The 19,202-nt window shown below is 27.0% G+C and overlaps 1 long non-coding RNA gene across 1 annotated transcript in view; it reads right to left on the bottom strand.

Annotated features, from left to right (window-relative positions):
• LOC139426321 (uncharacterized) overlaps positions 1–19,202 on the bottom strand; it is a 73,776-nt gene that overhangs the window by 21,108 nt on the left and 33,466 nt on the right. Inside the window, exon 2 of the long non-coding RNA XR_011637562.1 lies at positions 3,018–3,132. This is a non-coding gene — a long non-coding RNA (uncharacterized lncRNA). The remainder of the gene's footprint in view (positions 1–3,017; positions 3,133–19,202) is intronic.

The following is a 19,202-nucleotide window of genomic DNA, read 5'->3' as shown; positions in this document are numbered from 1 at the left end:
ATATATTTAACAAAAATAAAATTATCTCCTGCTTTTTTGTTCTCAAAAACTCAAGTTTAACTCAAAGTTTAACTGTAATTATAATTTGAAATTTTGCTAACCCAGTTTGTATTTTAGTAGTATGTTACGAAGTAGTGAGAGTTTCCTCATTCCGCATTTTTAAAACAAAAATTTAAACTTTTTTTGGCCTTCCAATATTACTTACAAAAATATTTTGAAAATTACAACTGATTCGTATAATATTTGCTTCCTAAAAGTTTAAAACTAATGTTATTCCAGTATTAGTTTGTAATAAGTTATGTTATCAAGATATGAAAGTTATTATTTTTTAATACAACCAAAGCATACACTGTTTATGTGTTTAAAATCTGTCCTCACTTTCGCCGATTCCTACATTTTCTTTCAACAAAGTCAGCAGCCTGGAAAATACTGACTTAAACCAACTTGTATACGTCTGACAGGAATAAACCCAGACTACAAGGCGCTAAGCACGATATAATAAAAATCAGAAAAGCCAGAAAAGAAAAGGAAAAACTCATCATAATGCTCCCCAGTAATTTGTCGATCAAAGCTCAACTCTATTCTATTGGTTGTTGTAAAGAAATGTCCTGACAAATAGCAACCAAGCGTAAAATATAGCAATACTTAGAGAAAAGAGTAAGCAAATAAAAAAAATAAAAAAAGTTGGGAGTGTGTGAAGAAGTTCCAAGAACCACAGAAGCCATTGCCAGTATCTTGACCAGTGAATAAGCAAGACAAGAAGACAGAACATGCTGATGCTTAAAGACCTATAATTTGGTACGGGAATGCCATTTTACAGCTTGAAGCTCTTAGTGCGAACCTGTCAAATTTCGTACCACTGCTTGTCAATCTCGGCGGGTGCCTTCTTTGGCAAGTGTTATGTGCCAAAGAAGGGGGAGGGAAAACGAGGGGTGAATTCCGAACAGTCGGCCCCTCCCTCACGTTTGCTGCACCATCACACCTTCAGTGTTGTTGACTGTGACAACCTTAATGGTTCGTAGAAGAACGGGCCTGCCTAATAGATGCCCTAAGTGTCAATTCAAAAGTACTTTAGGAATCAAGAGGAGGAGAAGGGGGAAAGATATTCATTGAATTTACTTGCTATTTTTTCCTGTACACACGGATATTATATTTCTATGCTCTTTTTAGCTTCGTGTTTTAGAATTTCTATACTTATTGTACTCTGCAATGCTATAGTTGGTGGATTATGATGAAAAAATTATATAAAGAGTGAAATGAATAGATGTAATCGAAGTATTATATATTCCTCACTATAAAATATAAATTAAAGAAACAGAAAAGAGCCATTTCTATACAAAGGGATCGTTAAAATATGACGGAAACATATTTTCGTAAATTGTGGATGCGTCACCAAAAGCAAATCACAAAATTCGCAATATCCCCTCCTCCTCATTTTTGGCTTTAATTTCTTTTTTTTTTAATTATAGCCATCCAATTTTAAAATTCAAATAAATAATGTACTTTAAAAAAACCAACTTTATTTTTCATATTTTTTTTTCTTATGTGGTTAAAGTTACTCTGAAATTTTCCGAAGAAATATTTTCCAACTCCTTCTTTCTTCGATTTTTATCCAAAATTTGAAGTATTTACTATTGTTATTTCTTGCTAACTTAAAAAAAAATTTTTTAAGCATTTTAAAAAAATTTTGAAAATGAAACAAATATAATGTCCTATGTAGGATTTTCTTTTATTTTTATGACTCTGCGCTCCCCTTGTCAGCAAAAATAAGCAAATGATAACCTTCCACCTACCCGTCAGGAACTTACGGAATATTTAAACGACCCCAAATGGGTTGTAAATAAAAATGTTATAATTATGGATCGTTTAAATTTGTTTTGTTTTCATAAGCCACGAGCGTTGAACAGATAATCTTTACTATAAGAGCATTTAACATTCCCCTCTATTTCCTTAAAATTTCGAATGGGACTCAGAAGACAAGGAAACTTTGATTTAAATTGGATTTCATGGTGGTGTAAGAAACTGGCCACTAGANGGGACTCAGAAGACAAGGAAACTTTTGATTTAAATTGGATTTCATGGTGGCTTTTTACTTTTAATGGCGAAAAAGCGAAGAAATCCATTCCCGTTTAAATCAAACTCCATGATCTCTAAACCGTAAACAAGCTGCCACAGGCAATGCTTTACTTCATTGTAAATAGTGTTCACTGAGAATAATATTATGTTTAGTAACTAACTACCGTCAGGTTTCAAGTTTCAATCGCCTATGTTTAAAAATTTCAGCTCAAGAATATGTTACTGCTAAGCCTTTCTTAAGGCATAATTATAACAGATTTCTTCACCACGCAAAACTGAAAGAGAAAAACTTATGAATACGGTATAAAACGTGTAAATAATTTATAATTTCTGTTTTATTATTATTAGTAGTAGTAGTATATATCTCGCAGCTCAATTTTTCAATTTTTATAAATGCGTATACAGAAGGGTTAATATATTCTTATTTATATAATTGCACAAATTCATGGAATAAATGCACTGTAAAAAAAGTTTCTCAAAATTGAGCAAAAATGTGACCGATAGTTCAGAACCAATTCAAAATAAAATCGAATTTGAACCCCATGTACTTATTATTGAGTATAGTGACGTGCTCAAAACAGAATACATTCATTTTTGGGACTATACTCACTCTCGTTTAAACAACGAATGATTCAAAATGAGTTTATGATGTTTCATTTTTGAGACAATGCATTTTTTTCAAAAATGAGTAAGTACTGTTTTGAGCATATCACTGTACTCAATGAGTATATGATGTTTTTAAATTAGACTACTAATTGTTTCGGAGCTATTTTGATGCATTTTTGCTCAATTTCGAGAAGAAAAAAATTTTCATATTGTATTCTAAATTAAAGAAGAAAAAAAATTCTTTATGGAATGTTTCGAGAGAGAGAGAAAGAAGAGAGAGAGAAATTTGTTAGAAACAAAAGAACAGTAAGAATAGATACAAAATATTAACTCACTGATATAAACTTGCAACTTTAAAATTTAGCAAACATGCATTCTGATATTATGGAATCATTGGAGTCACACATAGTCTTTTTTATTGTCTTTTTTTTTAATAATATTTCCTTCTTTCTAAGAAAATAAAAACATACAAATAAGTTTTATCTTGCACTAGCCTAGATAATAAGAAAAATAATTTTTTTTTGGACAATTAGGCAGCATAAGAATGTAACAAAAACACTTTTAAAAAGTTAAATTTAAATTTATTCAGTTGCGTTGTATAATGTCGTATAAGTGAGAAAGAGGATAATTTCCCGCCAAAGGAACAATCAGAAATAATTTTACTCGGGTTTCTTTATAAATATGAATAAAATTATTTTTATGCATTCACCTTTGATAATTATTCACTTTCACAAACATGTCACAGACATACAAAATATTTTTGGGCGAAAACGGAAATTTTAGGCTTGGAACAAAAACTTAGATACACCTAAACAAAATTAAATAGTTTGTCATAGTTACGGCTTTCAGTTATTTAATTTTCATCAATTTTAGTTCCAAAAATTGAACTGCATCAATTATAACTATAGTTCTTCCTTTTTTTTTCTATTAAATATGCAATCACCTTAATTTATTCTTTTAATGATCTCAATTTTTGAATATGTTCTTATTTTTTATAATGCCATTGTTAAATAAAATGAAAAACAAATATAAGAACCCGTGAATCACGTCAGTAAAATACATTACTAGTCAATGCGAAGCGCAAATGAATAAATAAATAATACGAGGAATACAGAGTATAAGACTAGAAAAATGAATTAAAATAAATCTGTGGATCGAAATCGATACAAAAGAATTTTCTTAGACCATCTAAACAGCTAAATTTATTTATAAGATTTCTCTAATATGTTAGGACATTTGTAATGAAATTTCTGATTTATATAACCTTCTTTCATTTGTTGTATTGACGAATTTGCTGTCGATTTCAAACTTAAAAGGCTTAAATGCTTAAAAGGGAGACGTTTTTAAATTTTCTTATTTTTGCTGACATTTTGAAGGTGGATTTTAGGGCAGCTTTTGTAAGAAACTTAGTTACCTAAATTATTGAAAACTTCATATAATTTGCAAAAATGACTTCAAATATTATTATATATAAATATATATTAAAAATAACATTAAAAAAATGAGGAGACAATTAATAATAAAATTATACCATAAGAGTTTTATATTTCCCTATGAAAAACGCAGAGGTGAAGGATTGAAGATAGCTGACTCTTATACATATTTTGTTTCAATATTGTTGAAATCTAATAGTTTTAATTTGTAAAATTACATTTAAAATACTGTATTAAATGCTATGTTGTCTTACAATTATAATTCAGAAATTTATAAATCTTAAAAAAAATCACTATGGACCTTGATTTTCATTTGTACTTTATCCAAATTATAACAATTTTAAAAAATTAAATTAGTAGCGATAAAATTCGAAATTTTGCGTGAGTATTTAAGTGAGTTCGTTGTTTCTTTATTAGTTTACAATTAAAGAGTAAGTTGAAAAAATCACCAAACAGAGGCTTGCATAATATTTAACTGGCTCTTTCTGTTCTATTTATTTTTACGTAAAAATCTTGATTTTATAAAACGATTACTAAATATTACTTTAAAATGAAATTTTTTACTTTTCATTAAGAACAAATTATTAATGCATTAATAATTGCTATAAATTTCTGAAAATTCTGGTGAATTTTCAACACATTGAAAATCATAAAAGGTCACTTATTTTTTTTTTTTTTTTTTTTTTTTTTTTTTTTGAGTGATAGAGAACAATGTTAAGACTATAAAGTTAATTCATTTATTAAAATATGTGTTCTCTTTAGTCATAGTTGCATTTAAAATTGTTACCGTTTTTAGAAAACATGAAACAAATACATATTAATGGTTATCGTGGTAAATAATCAAAAATAATGCAATTTTAATACCAATTTTTAATACTTTTTATCAGTTTAATATGCGCATTGAGACAATAGTTTATTTCAAGAATAATTTGTATTTATATTAAATATCATAAAAACTGCTGTAAAATTAAAAAGAAAAAAAAAACCTGCTGGGGAAAAAAATGTGAAAAAAACCCTATTAAAACTTAAAAATTGGTGGTTATGGGAATAATTGAAAAATTATTCTCATTGTCACTTATCTTTATTTTTAGAAATCTCGTAAAAAGTTTTACTACATAGTAACTACATTTCCTAAAATAATTTCAGAATGCAACTTAAATAACTAACTCATCAATGGTCAAAGGTGCGTAAATGCTACCTTTTAATAAGTATTTTTCATTAATAATATGATTTATATTTTTCATTAATTTTATTTTTCTGTTCTTGTTAAGTGTTTAGAAGACATCTATGAAATATTAGTAATTCGATTGGAGTAAACACTTTATGTTACGAAATTTTTAAACTATTCTAGCTTCTTAACTTGAAACAGTAATTGACAAATTCGACTTTGAAAATGTTGAAATTTTCCAATTGGTCCAAATGGTTTTCCAATTGGAATCATAGGTTTCCATGATGGATTAAAATTGCAAGTTTTGCATGTAAAATAAAAATAAAACAAATTTCATAAACAAACTACTGTTCAACTAAATGGTTTGCCCATTAATTTAGCCGATGGTGCCCTTACGCGCCTTTTTATTTCTGAAATAAAATATTATTTTCCAAGCACGAAATATTTTTAGGCCTTAATGAACATAATTTAAGCATATTTCAAATAAAATAATACCAATAATACCACATTTCATCAAATTTCTGTGCTTGACCTAAAATGGATTAAACATGCATGTTCGTTTTCACTCCGAATTGGAGCATAGGGCTTCTATCATGGCTTTCCATCTCACTCTATTTGTGGCACATATTTTGCCTCTGATCATGTCTTTCCTATTGTTTTCAATTCGCTTACAATCATCCTGCGCCAAGTATTTTTTAGGTTTCCCTCTTTTTCTATTGCCTTCAGGATTCTTATCAAAAACTTGTTTTACTTTGAATTTTTCAGGCTTACGTAAAACATGACCAACTCATTTCCATATGCGTTTTTTAATTTCCCGATCAATTGGTTTCTGTTTTGCTTTTCTAAGGATTTTTGTAGTACAAATTTTATCCGTAAGATTCATCTTAAACAGTTATTAATAAATACTTGATAATATTTCATATCATTTTTATTCTAGTCTCATGTCTCAGATCCATATAGTAGGACAGATTTTTAGCATTGAAAATTCTCATTTTTGTTGAATTTGTTATGCTTTTGTTTTTCAAGAATTTATTGAGAATAGCATAACGGCTTCGGGTTTTGTTTAATCTATTTTGTATAACCTCATCAGTTCCTCCTTTGTTGTTAATTATACTTCCAAGATACGTAAAATTGCTTTCCTCCAATTATTACTCCTTATTTCTAAGAACATGAAATTTAATTGTTTAGGATTAATTTTCCAAAATTTCAGTTTTATTTTGGTCAAAAATGGGTTAATGTAATGTTTTTCCTGTGTGTTTCTGATTCATTGTTGGATTACTGTTTCCCAAAGTGCGGTACGCGTACCACCAGGGGTACGGGAAAAGTTTAGCGGGGGTACGCGTTCTTAAGGGAAATATCTTGCACCAAACGAAAATTTCAAAAAATTTTATTTAAAAACAAAGCTAGCCATGAAAATTTACGATAACGTATTTTTCTATTGGGCTATTTTTTGCAAAGTTAACAGTTAATAATTAGTGATGTCAGCAGCCAGTTGGGATTTGTAACTTTTGTGCAATTTTTTCATAGTAAAAAATATATTAATTTTTTTATTAGTGATACACAGCGTTACGAAAAATTTGGAAAGGGTACACAAAAGTCATAAGTTTGGGAAACACTGGTTAAAATCATCCGTAAAAACAGACAATAAAAACTAGAAATAAATAATTAAGTATTCATTAAAAGTTAAATATCGGAGAAGATCAAGTAGTTAAATATTGGAATCTTTCACATTTTAATTAAAAATATTAAAGATTTGGAGAAAGTTAAACTCATTTCTTGTTATCAGTACTCTGACAAATATTACATTTTTTTTTTCTTTTCTATTTTCAATCAGACTGTTCTGTGTATTTCTGCTGTTCCTTATTTCTATTGCAAATGCCATACCTCAGACATTTCATTTTAGAAATCTGTTTGTGGAAGGTTTCACTCGATCGGTTGGCGCCAGATTTGACATTTTCAAGGCTGAATCTTGATTTGCCATCATGTTTGCTGATCGCTTTAATACTCTCAGTGTTATTTACTTTTCTCCAAGGGGTGTCTCTGTGATATAGACATGTAAAGGGCAATTGTTGGGGACTTTTTTTCCTGGAGCTCCCCTTAAAGAGTCTAAGAAATGTTTACAATTGTTATAAGATTGAATCTGTTACCGAATATTTTGCTGACAAGTGAATTCCATTCCATGTACATTATGATTTGTTCTTAGATTAAGAATTTTAAGAAGGAACTCAAATGAAAGGTGGTGCATAAAATGAAATTTATGTTTTATTTCATTTTATAAAATTTTAAAGCTTGTTACAGAAAATTTTTTCCAATTTTTTATCTTCCAAAAGTTAATAATTTTTTTTAAAATATAAAATTTTTAAGAAATATTTTCTTGTCGCGAATTTTCATTTTCATTTTTATTTTTTTTGTGCCTGAATTTGAAACTAAGGATATTTCAATTTTTTACTTAAGATAACCTCATAGCCCTTCCTAATCTCTTTAGGTTTTAATGTAAAATTTGAACTATTCCTTGAATTTGAATTATCCAACTTTTTGAAGGAAAAAAAAGAAGTGTTCTGGTAAGAATTTTTAAAAATTGAATTGTGGCATAAATGGGTTAATCCTTTTTCAAGTAATATCAGTATTTGACCTTCTTCGAATTTTTATTCTAAACAGTTAACGAGCTAGTTAGTATATCGATTTACCTAACTGAAATTTCAGTTAAATGAATCACAAATAATGAAATCAGATGAACGAAGTATGGAATTTAATTTAAAAAGGGACAAAAAATATACCTAATCTTTTAATAGGTTTTTAATTTATGTTTGATTATGAAACTTCAGAACCATTTAAATTCAATCTATTATAGACTGAAACGGAGATAACCTGTTGAATTGATAAGGCAAAATTATCATGTTTAATGCAAATTTGTATTCATTGATCCAAATACCAAAATTTCATTTTGAGCTTACTAAACAAAGAAATGATGAGAATTCTTGGAAAAAAAAACGTATTAATATCAAAACAATGCGTGCGTGCATATATTCTTATTTTAAAATTTGAACAAATGTGTAAAATGTATATAAGTATTCATTGGATTATTGTAAAGGTATTAAAATCTAAATCAATTAAGCGAACAGTTTCTAAAATTATAAAAAAGCTTAAGAAAGATGAGAATAATAATTTCAATTATTTTCATAAATTACTTTTTCTTTCAAAAATTTTAATTTGGAATAACGTTTAAATTTATATCTAAACTACTTAACTAGTGCAATTTTAGAAACAATTATTCCCCGAAGTAAGTTAATTATTTAGAAAAACAGACATTTTTAAATGTTTTGATCAACGCAAAGACATTTTTTTATTATTTTAAATATAAAATTTTAAAAAGTATCGAAAAATAATAAACTTTAAAAATAGTAATTTGCTATCATACCCTAAAACCACAAATCTTTTATATAAATTATTTATATAGGCCATATATTATAAGAGTGCAAACTAGTTATACAAAGTGAATTATTGATTGTTCTATAGGTTCAAATATTTATTATACAAGTAGAAAAAAATTTGAAAAATTACCGTATTGTATAATACTGACATTTCTGGGGGAAAAAACAACATAATACTGGTTAATAAAACCAAATTATACGGTATTTAAAGTATTCAGTTTTGGTAGTTTTTAAGTTCATATGGTAATGGTTTACTGGAAATTCAAAATAATTCTAATTACCAAACATTTATTAAAAAATACGAAACTAAAAAGTAAATTTAACCGAATAAATGTTTTCATTCCATGTTTTAAGGTATCACGATAAAATTATTTAATTTTACCACACTTACCAAAATCTAAAATATATTATAATCTTAATTAAAATCTAAAATTATAAAACTATATTTGAAGGTTAATTTTACCAAAATCCTTACCAAAGCACTTTGGTAAAAATTACGAAGACTTTTGGTGTTCTCAAAGAGCCCAAAACATGGTAAATTTTACCGTATTCTGGTAGTTTTCTAGTAATAATTCTGGTAAACATATTTTTTCTTTTCGGTGTACTGTAGGCTTTTGAATCCTGCACTGTAGGTTTTTTTCTTTATAACCCTTCTTTAAGCAAAACTGCTTTAAAAAAAACTCGAATTTTATGTTTAAGAAACTATATTTTTTATTAGAACAGGAAACAATAAAAATCAAAGGTAAATTCATAGTCATAAAGTAAAATAGTCATAAGAATTAAAATAACGTAAGTATTTCTTACCCATACTTAAAATCAAAAATGAAATAAAATAGATTAGAATTTCGTCAAAGCTTTCTCAAACATTCCTTGACAGATTTTTATATTCATTTTGGGTAGATTATCTTATAAATATAATCTAATTTGAGAATTAAATTTAAATGAGTCGAGTGCCATTAAACATATTTATAATAGTGTAAAAACTATTAGTCATACAAAATCATTATCAATTAAACTAAATCGTTATCAGTGATACAAAGCTTATGATTCGATTAAAATATTTTCAATTGTGGTATGCAAAGTATCTTTCATAGCTTACATTTCTAAACTTGCTCCTGTAGGCAATATTATTACCACTACTGGTTACGAAATAAAAAATAATCTTGATTGAACCCCTCCCTTTAATAAAAAAATGTACTTGTCAAGATGACACAGTGTAAACTCCCGTGTCACCATTCCTACCCGGGTCACTCTTTGCGTCACAACCTCATTATACCCTCCTTAACCCTCTTTTAAATCGGACTCCCTTTCTCTCCCTCCTCCTCATAATATATATCGCTACAAACCGTCTACATCAGGAGGACGAGCACACACAAATCGAATTTGTCTTTAGCTCAAATTTGCAAACGCTGAAAAGCACGTAATTAAATTGCCGTCGTCCCTTTTGCAAAGATATATACTCAGAACTTCTATTCCCCCCTGTCCTGTCAGTATATGGGAGAAGGTACATATACTGGCTCTCAAAAGCGGCCCACAGAGGTCGGGGCAAACCTTATAAAAGGGAGATACTGCTGAATGAATACACGGTTTTCGAACATCAGGCAAAGTTTTCACAGTGAATGACAATGTGTACACTTTCCATTTTCGAAGTAAAACATGGGTTATAAGGATTAAAAGCTATTGGATGACCAGAATGGAAACTTCAGCGCTTTTTCTTTAGGATAGGAGTATACGTAGTTGACTAAAATTAACCGTATAACTTATGACTATGAAGAATAAGATAAAAAATTTATTTTGCAGTTTTGGTATAGTGCGAAGTATAATATTTGTTTCTAAATATACATATAGACAAAAATTTATGCACTGTAAAAAATTGAGTATCAAATTTCGATGTAAAATACTGGCACTTTAAGTGCATCATCCTTAAAATCTATTATATTGTAAAATCCATTTTTACTGTGAAATCCATTTTTAACGCTTTTCTGAACGATAGGAGTAGAAGTAGTTGACTAAAATTAACCGTATAACTTATGACTATGCAGAATAAGATGAACATTTTATTTTGTAGTTTTGATACAGTATAATGTATAATAATTGTTTTTAAATATACATATAGACAAAAATTTATACACTGAAAAAAATTAAGTATCAAATTTAGATATAAAATAGTGGCACTTTAAGTGCATCATCCTTAAAATTTATTTTATTGTAAAATCCATTTTTAGTGTAAAAACCATTTTTAGCACATTTTCTGCACGATAGGAGTAGAAGTAGTTGACTAAAATTAACCGTATAACTTATGACAATGAAGAATAAGATGTAAATTTTACTTTGCAGTTTTGGTATAGAGCAATGTATAATATTTGTTTTTAAATATATATATAGACAAAAATTTATACACTGTAAAAAAATTAAATTTCGAATTTCCATGTAAAATACCGGCACTTTAAGTGCATCATCCTTAAAATCAATTTTGCTGTAAAATCCATTTTTACTGTAAAATATTATACCGTCATTATTACAGTAATATTTATTTAATAAGTGATTTTACGGTAATTATTACGGTAAAAATTACGGTAAAAATTACAATATATCAGATTTTTTTGTTCCGTAACATGTTCCGATAAAAATGGATGTTACGGTAAAAAGTACTAGACGCCCTGAGTGCCTGTACTTTTTACTGTAATTTAATCTGGAATATTTTACAGTGTAGACTTGTTAAATATGCATGGAACAACACATTTAATAGATTTGTTTTACTGTTTTTGGGTTTGAATTTCAGAGCTGGTGTCATTATTAGTTCAAAAATTTTATGCCGATTATTGATACAATTTCAATAAAATGCCGATTTTATTATATTAAAATTATAATTTTTATTTAACTAAACTGAAGGTACATTTTAAAAAACTCTGGATCAAGTTACAGTAAAATTACTGGCACCCTGGCTGCATCATTCGTTAAATCCATTTTAATGTAAATCCATCCATTTTTACCGTGATTCTGGGATTGTAGTGATTCAGGAATTGTACAGTAAATACTACTATATAAAAATTACAATATATCAGATTTCTTGTTTTGTAAAATTTCACGGTAAAAATGAATAAAATATACCGACACCCTGCGATAAAATATACCGGCGGTGCCGGTACTTTTTACCACAGTTTGATCCGGAATTTGTTACAGTGTACGAGTCTCAATTATGTATGTCTCAATTATGTATGAAACTACCTCAGATATATTTATCATTGTCATTAGGTACTGTTTCAGATTGGGACAATCAATGAAAATCAATTTTGTTTTACTTGATTAATTTATTTACAATTATTGTTATAATTTCCCCCCTTCACTTAAAAATTTAGGTTACAACAATTGTTTCTTTTTCTATTTTTTTGTGTACAAAAAATTTTATGTCTGATGCAAAATAAGTACACGAGTATGTTATTCATAAAGAAGGATGTTAGAGGCTTTATTTTCAAATCTAGCGACAGTTACGATTATTGAACACAAATGTGTCAGAAAAGCCAAAGACATTTGGCACATTCATTATTTTTAAAATAAATATGACCAACTTTTTGATTCAATAAAACTTTGTTACTATGAAAAGAGGAGTTTAAAATATACACTATTTTGTATTGTTTTTCAAATTATCTTACATTTATAATTCTAGCATGAGATTCATTTCAGTCAATATGTCTGGTATTAAAGCACATTAAAAAATTTAAGGCCATGAACAAAAAAATTTTTTGCATATCATTCTATTTTGGATACGCTGTGGATGGAAAGTTGCTGTTTTTTCTATGTATTTTTTACGTTTAGGAAAATAGTAATTGGAAAATTTATGAAGTTTTCGATAGTCACTAAGTTATATTGCAAGCTATAATATATTGGATAAAAGTTGTAACTTGTTTTAATTTTATATTAGACTTAGTATTAAGAAAAAAATATTAAAATTATGATGGTAAATATTATAATAACTTTCCCAAATTGTTTTTTTTTTCTTTAAACATCAATAAATTTTATCAAAACATAGATTTTGTGGTTACTAATAAAGAAATGGAATTAACTTACAATTTTAAATGTAGCAATTTCAATACAGTCCTATAAAAGTATTTCTTGCTTAAAAGTGTAGTGAATGGAATAATAAATGTAACTACGGTTTAAGCTTTTATTAAGCAATTATTGAAATAATGTAATTATAATCTGTAATCATAAAGTGGTAATTTCTTTTGTAATTTGCTTAAAACATTTGGCAATTTTTTTTTATCAAAATTTAATAAAATGTTAGATTTTAATCTTTCTTGCATAAACTGAGGAAAAAAAATAAGGATAAAACTGCCAGAATATGGTTAACTTAACCATGCTTATGGCTCTATGCCAACACCGATAAGTTTTTCTGAAGTGCTTTATTAATGATTTTGGAAAAGTTGAAAATAAAATATGGTTTTATAAAATGGGATAAAATTTTGCAATTTTATCATGATACCTTAAAGCATGGCATAAAAACCATTTCGTTCGGTTAAATTTCCTGTTTAGTTTTGATTTAACTAAATACTGTGGTAATAAGAACTATAATTTTGAAAACAGAATTTTTTTCTCCGTGTAATTGATAAGTTTTGATCAACATTTTGTACATAATAACTCTATAAGATGCTCATACTTATCTTAAGACCAGATATATTTAATTTCCCATTACTTTATAATATAACATGGATTAGAATGTCAAGCTCCAACTTAAAAGTGCTGATGAAATCATTGTAGGCATTAATGGACCGAAAGTATTTCTGTTTTATTTCCTACCAGGTATAATTATAATAATTATTTAAGATAATAAGTTACAAATATATGGATTTAAAATATAACAAAAATAAGTATAATAAAAAAAAAATTATTTTAGTCAGCATTTACGTGGTATTGGTTAGGAACGTGTGGTAAGTAAAAAAAACCATGCCGCTTACATGGTGGTACACTCTAAGAAAAACTCGGGAAATCTTATACCAGTATTTGATGCAAAGTTTCTCCCTATCCCAAAGTTTAATTAAATGAAAGATCATTTTATTTTAGTTACACCATAAATTGTGAAGTATGATAGAAAAATACTTCCATGGTGCAACTAACTGCACCATAATTTGGTAAAAGACACACAACTTTGACGATGACTGTAAACTTAACGATGTTTGTTTACGACGCCATGTTTTCTTTACAACTCGGTCTCGGTGAAGTGGGACGACTAATGTATGTTGTTTCAAGTATCAACTTAGTTAGACAGGTAAATGTTTTATTTGCATTCATTAAAGTTAATTTCTTTTCTGCTGCCCTTTTAAATATTGATTGGTGGTATAAAATAGTTCGAAGTATGTCATAAAATAATCTAATTCCGGTAAATATTAACCTTGCCCTGCATTTGAGCTCTTTAAAAATACTTAATAAAGATGCAACCTTCCTCTGCTTTTAAAAAAAAAAAAAAAAAAAAAAAAAAAAAAAATGAAAATGGGTGTTTTGTTTCTTCAAAAAAAAAAACCTTCTACTGATGTTTGGAGCTAGTGAAAATACCAAAATATGATAAAATTGAGCTCCACTTTATGCAGTCAGAAAATGAATACCAATTTTTGGTGCAACGTAGTTCAGAATATTTAGCAGTGTATTAGTTCGCTAAAGGTTAAATTTAATAATACTATTAAACTCATGAACAAGTTTTTTATTAAATATATATTTCAAATAATTATAACAAATGTTTTTAAATAGCATGTAAATAACTAGATTAATATAGAAATTTACGATTTTAATAAATCTACCATATTTTAAGGCACTAAAAAGCACCCAACGAAATATTCCCAAACCCTCTCAAATATCATAACAATATTTACATTCAATCATCTTTTACATTCCACTTATCAAAATCACGCAATCGGGCGGGCAGAATTCGGCCGTCAAACTCCTCCTGTCGCCGGAAAGGCTCAGGTGTTTCATCGTACACAAAGCACACAGACACCACGACCAAATTTGTCAGTGCAAGGCTTTTCCGTACTGTTGATTTTGAGTTTACATCTACCCGTTCAAGTACACGTATCGGGGGTCCGGAAAATTTACAATGGACGGTGTTGCAGGGGTAGTGGGGTGGTTGAATATGTATCAAACTACTCATATTATTCCAAGTTTACCGCTGGCAATGGTGTCATCGTAATGTTATGAGAAATGTATGCAGCGACTGTGAGTAAACAGTGAGAGATTTCGTAACATGTTCAGTCTTGTTTGGAATAGTAGGTGGATTTCCATGACGAGCGAGTATTTGAGATAATGAATTTAAGTCATTGAATCTAGAAATTGACATGGACGTGTTTAAACTGTTAGTTCGTTAAGGATGTATGATGAAAATTGTTTCGGCTAATATTTTATAAGTAAAATAAATTTTAGAATTCGATTTGTGGATTAGGAATGGAGAAGTAATACATGAGTAAAGATTTGATGGACTAAACTGTATAAAATTAATTGTGATTTAAAATATTTAGCTTTGTTTTTGTTTCGCAAGTATTTGTTGCAAATAATTGATTCCGATTTTTCTTTGTTTTATTTTATTTATTCTTAAAAATACATTATATTGTATCATAAAAATCATTATTTTTCAAGTTCTGTCTTCTTTATATATTTTCATTAGAGTGGAACAGAAAAAAATTCAATTCCTTAAAAAGAAAATTAAAATATAAATACTTTAGAAATGATGATGAAAATTATTTTAGATGTAAGCTCCAAAAATTCTACAATTTTTCACAATGCATTCCTTTATGTAAAATCAATTTTGGAATCGTATTGCTTCGTAGACGTTTCAAATAAAATAAAATAAAAACATATTCTTATTTCACAAATTAAAAATATGTAAACGAATAATCGTATGCTGTTGTTATTAAGTATGTAAAGACAAGAAATTCATGTGATGAATATGATTATATTTATTACATTATATTCACTTGGCTATGTAAAAATTCTTAAAATTCAATTTATATGCTTTTTTTAGACTGTAAATTAATATTTTAGTGAGAAAAACAAAAAAAGTTAATAAAGAATAATAATTTTTTAGAATGAAATAAAGAATTAAAAAGTACTTGGTGTTTTTATGCATTAGATATATAATAAAAGTAGTTTTAAATATTAAATATAAAGGTCGAAAAGAAAAACTTGGTATATCGCTAGAATTTCAGAAAAGCAGAGTGTATTTGATAAAGGAAAACTGGTAAAGTTGATCACAAAAATAAGTCTAATTTGTCTAAGAGTTTTATTGTATGCTATCTTAATTATTTTATAAATTAATCACAAAAAATAGTTTTTAGGAAAGTGTTACTATTTTTAGCTTTCGGATTTCACTAATGTAGTAAAATTCAATTAAAAAGTAACCTAAGCACCACTGGGAGTTGACTGTATGACTAAAAACATTAAGACATTTGTTATAATTCGTTTGTATAAACATAAAATAATATAAATTTTAAAATATTGAAGTAAATATAATTGCAAGTACTCTAATTGCAAATATATTCTTGTGTATTTATATTCTACATAAGAAATATTTTAAAGAAATGAATACCTGACATAATGAATACCTGGCTTAATGAATACCTGGCATAAATTACTAACAAAAGAGGCAACTATTTTTAAACTAATCAGTTTAATATTAAATTTTTATTACAAATTGTAATTCATACTGGTAAGGTAATAGCTTCATTTCTTAAGAATAATGGGGTATATGATAAGTGATATTTTAAAGTCGAATTAAAAATAAAGATTAAATTGCATTTATCTTTATTTTGATTGCTAAAACATAGAGATATATGAATAACATTAACGTTATCAGCTAGGAATTTTCTTGATGAAAATCTTACAATATACAGACAGTTTCTATTATATACATCTGTTATTTATACACATTTTCTAATCTTTATCATTAATTTTTATCATTAAAATCTAAATTAATATATATTTCATATCGATAAATGCTTTTATTTTCCGCTTTACTTTAGTTGATAACCTCTATTAAGTAGTGATAACAAAGTATAAATTTATATTAATTGTAAAATTAGAAAAAAAAGAGTTTGCTTCTACATTTGTGAAAAATAAGGAACAGTTTTCTTTTATTTAAATTTGATTCGTCGAAAAAAAGAACGTTTAATGTTCGTTTTTCCGGACGTTGTTTTATTTGCCTACAAAGCAAATGTGATGGTATGGTAATGAATTTCATTTGAAGAAACTTCAAATCAAAACAAATAAAAAAAATCATAAATTACAATTATGTTAATTTTTTCCTTCAAAATAAAAAAAGAAAGATTTTATATTATCGTCTGTAAGTTAAACTTTTCCTTTTCATTTTTTCACAGGACTTTTATAGTCTTAAGGCATATAGTAAATAAGCATTATGATGTTTAGGTTAAGTATATAGGCATTTGTTTTTTTCTCCTCTTAGACAAAATTAAATGATGATTGTATGAAATTTAAGTCAAATTTTAAAAAAACGTGAAGTTTTTGAGCGTAACTTTATTATTTTTAATATTTTCATATCGCCCAATATATATGTTAGATTAATCTTAATTTTTATAACATTTATCGCTGTACGACAGCGTTGATGTCACAAACATATTTAAATTTTCGAAGACATTGATGCATATTGACTCGGTGAAATCTGTTCCTGGTGGTATTAGTAAGTCTAGAAAAAAATCTCTTTTCCAAAAATAATGTGCAGCAAAAACTCACTTAACTTTTTCGTTTAAAGAAACTGAAGAGAAGATTCTAATATAAGCTAAAATAAAAAGAAGAAGAAATTTTTTTTTTCACGATTTAAAGAAAATAATATGATTATTAAAAACATTCAGTTCAAATGTCATGACTTTTCTGAATTTAATCAATTATGTTTAGTTTGAAGAACCAAAGTAAAACAACTTCGCTTAAAGTGATAGACGGGAAATAACTCATCCATTTATCTGTAAAATGTTCAAAAAGTCGAAAACAAAAGACATAACTTAAAGCATCTTTCCGTTGTAAATTGGGCGTGCTTTTTTATTTTATTATTATTGTAATTATTTGTACTTTTTCTGTCAATCTCAGAAGAAAAATACTAAAAGCTTTTTTTTTTAACTTAAAATGTACTTCTTAGAATAAATCTGAGTGATAATTTAGACGAACACTTAACACCGAACTTTAGACACTTAACACCAGAAGTGAGTTAAATTTTCTTGTCTTGACTTTTCTTTTTTTTCTAAAATAATAATTAGCGTTATACAAATGAGAAATTTTTTATCTTGCAGATAAATAAAATTAGTTGGTGCAATTATTTTTGCCATTACATGTGATATTATAGGAGGTTTTTTTTATGCAACTCATAGTTTTAAATAAAAAATGGAATGCTAATATGGCTACGTTTAACACTTAATGCTCATGCATAATTGTGTATGGAAGTTTCTAAAAATGGAAAGTAAAATAGACAATAATGCTTTTTTAACATAATTTAGTTTTAAGCTAATGCATCAAACGTTCGTTTTCTGCAGTTCTCTTTTTTAATTCCTACGCTTAATTCAGAAAAATATAAGAATAAGAAATAATTATAAAACTTTTTTAGAATTAATAACTTATTTATTTGTATGTAAAAAATATTTTAATAAGTACCTATACGATTATGAAAAGTGTTCAAATTATTATTTTTTTTTTTGCAGAAATTATACTTTATTTTAAATTATTATTACTTTTTTATTTTTAAAATTTTCGACCCCATTTTTTAATTTTGTTTTTAAATACTTCAATTTTTCTTACATTTTTTTAAGAAAAATATTATTAGTTTTCTGTTAAAGGTATTTTAGTAAATTTCCGACAATCACGCACGATTTCACAATTTTTTGTATTTACTATATGCAAAATATTATCAAAAAACTGTAACCTTTAAGATTATTGATCTAATATTTAGTAACTATGAAAATATTTTTAGAGCATGTAAAAGTATTTTTAATTACTTTCTCACAAAAAAAGGATACAAATTTTGAAGTTTGTTTTAATGGAATGAGATAAACGGAAATATATGTTTGTTATAGTTCGTTATAGCCGTTGCTAAAACTATTTATGGCAGTCCCAAAATATAGATGAAAGGCATAATTTAATATCTATAAATTTTATTAGGAAGAATTTCCGTAGTGTTTACAAAAATTTAGTTAGTCGCAACAACTATCCAATTTCAAAAGATAATTAATTTGATGTAGCTTATAGCTTATTGCATATAAAAACCACCAGTCATATTAACTACGTAATTTTATTTATTTATATTTATACCTATTTCTATATTTTATTTTTTAATTTTGTTTATTATTTTATAATTACATTTTAGTATGCATCTCTTACATCACGGTGTGATTCATTTTTAAAAATTATGTGGTGCATCAAAGTAGCAATAGTAGATATTTGTAAAAACTTAAAAGTATTATTATGTTGAATTTCATAGAACAAAAAGTAAATAAAGAATTA

Source organism: Parasteatoda tepidariorum, chromosome 8 (assembly GCF_043381705.1).
Source record: "Parasteatoda tepidariorum isolate YZ-2023 chromosome 8, CAS_Ptep_4.0, whole genome shotgun sequence".
In the NCBI taxonomy this organism is placed as follows: Eukaryota; Metazoa; Arthropoda; class Arachnida; order Araneae; family Theridiidae; genus Parasteatoda; species Parasteatoda tepidariorum.
Note: the sequence above shows the minus strand (reverse complement) of the source record. Positions and strands in the feature narration are given on the sequence as shown.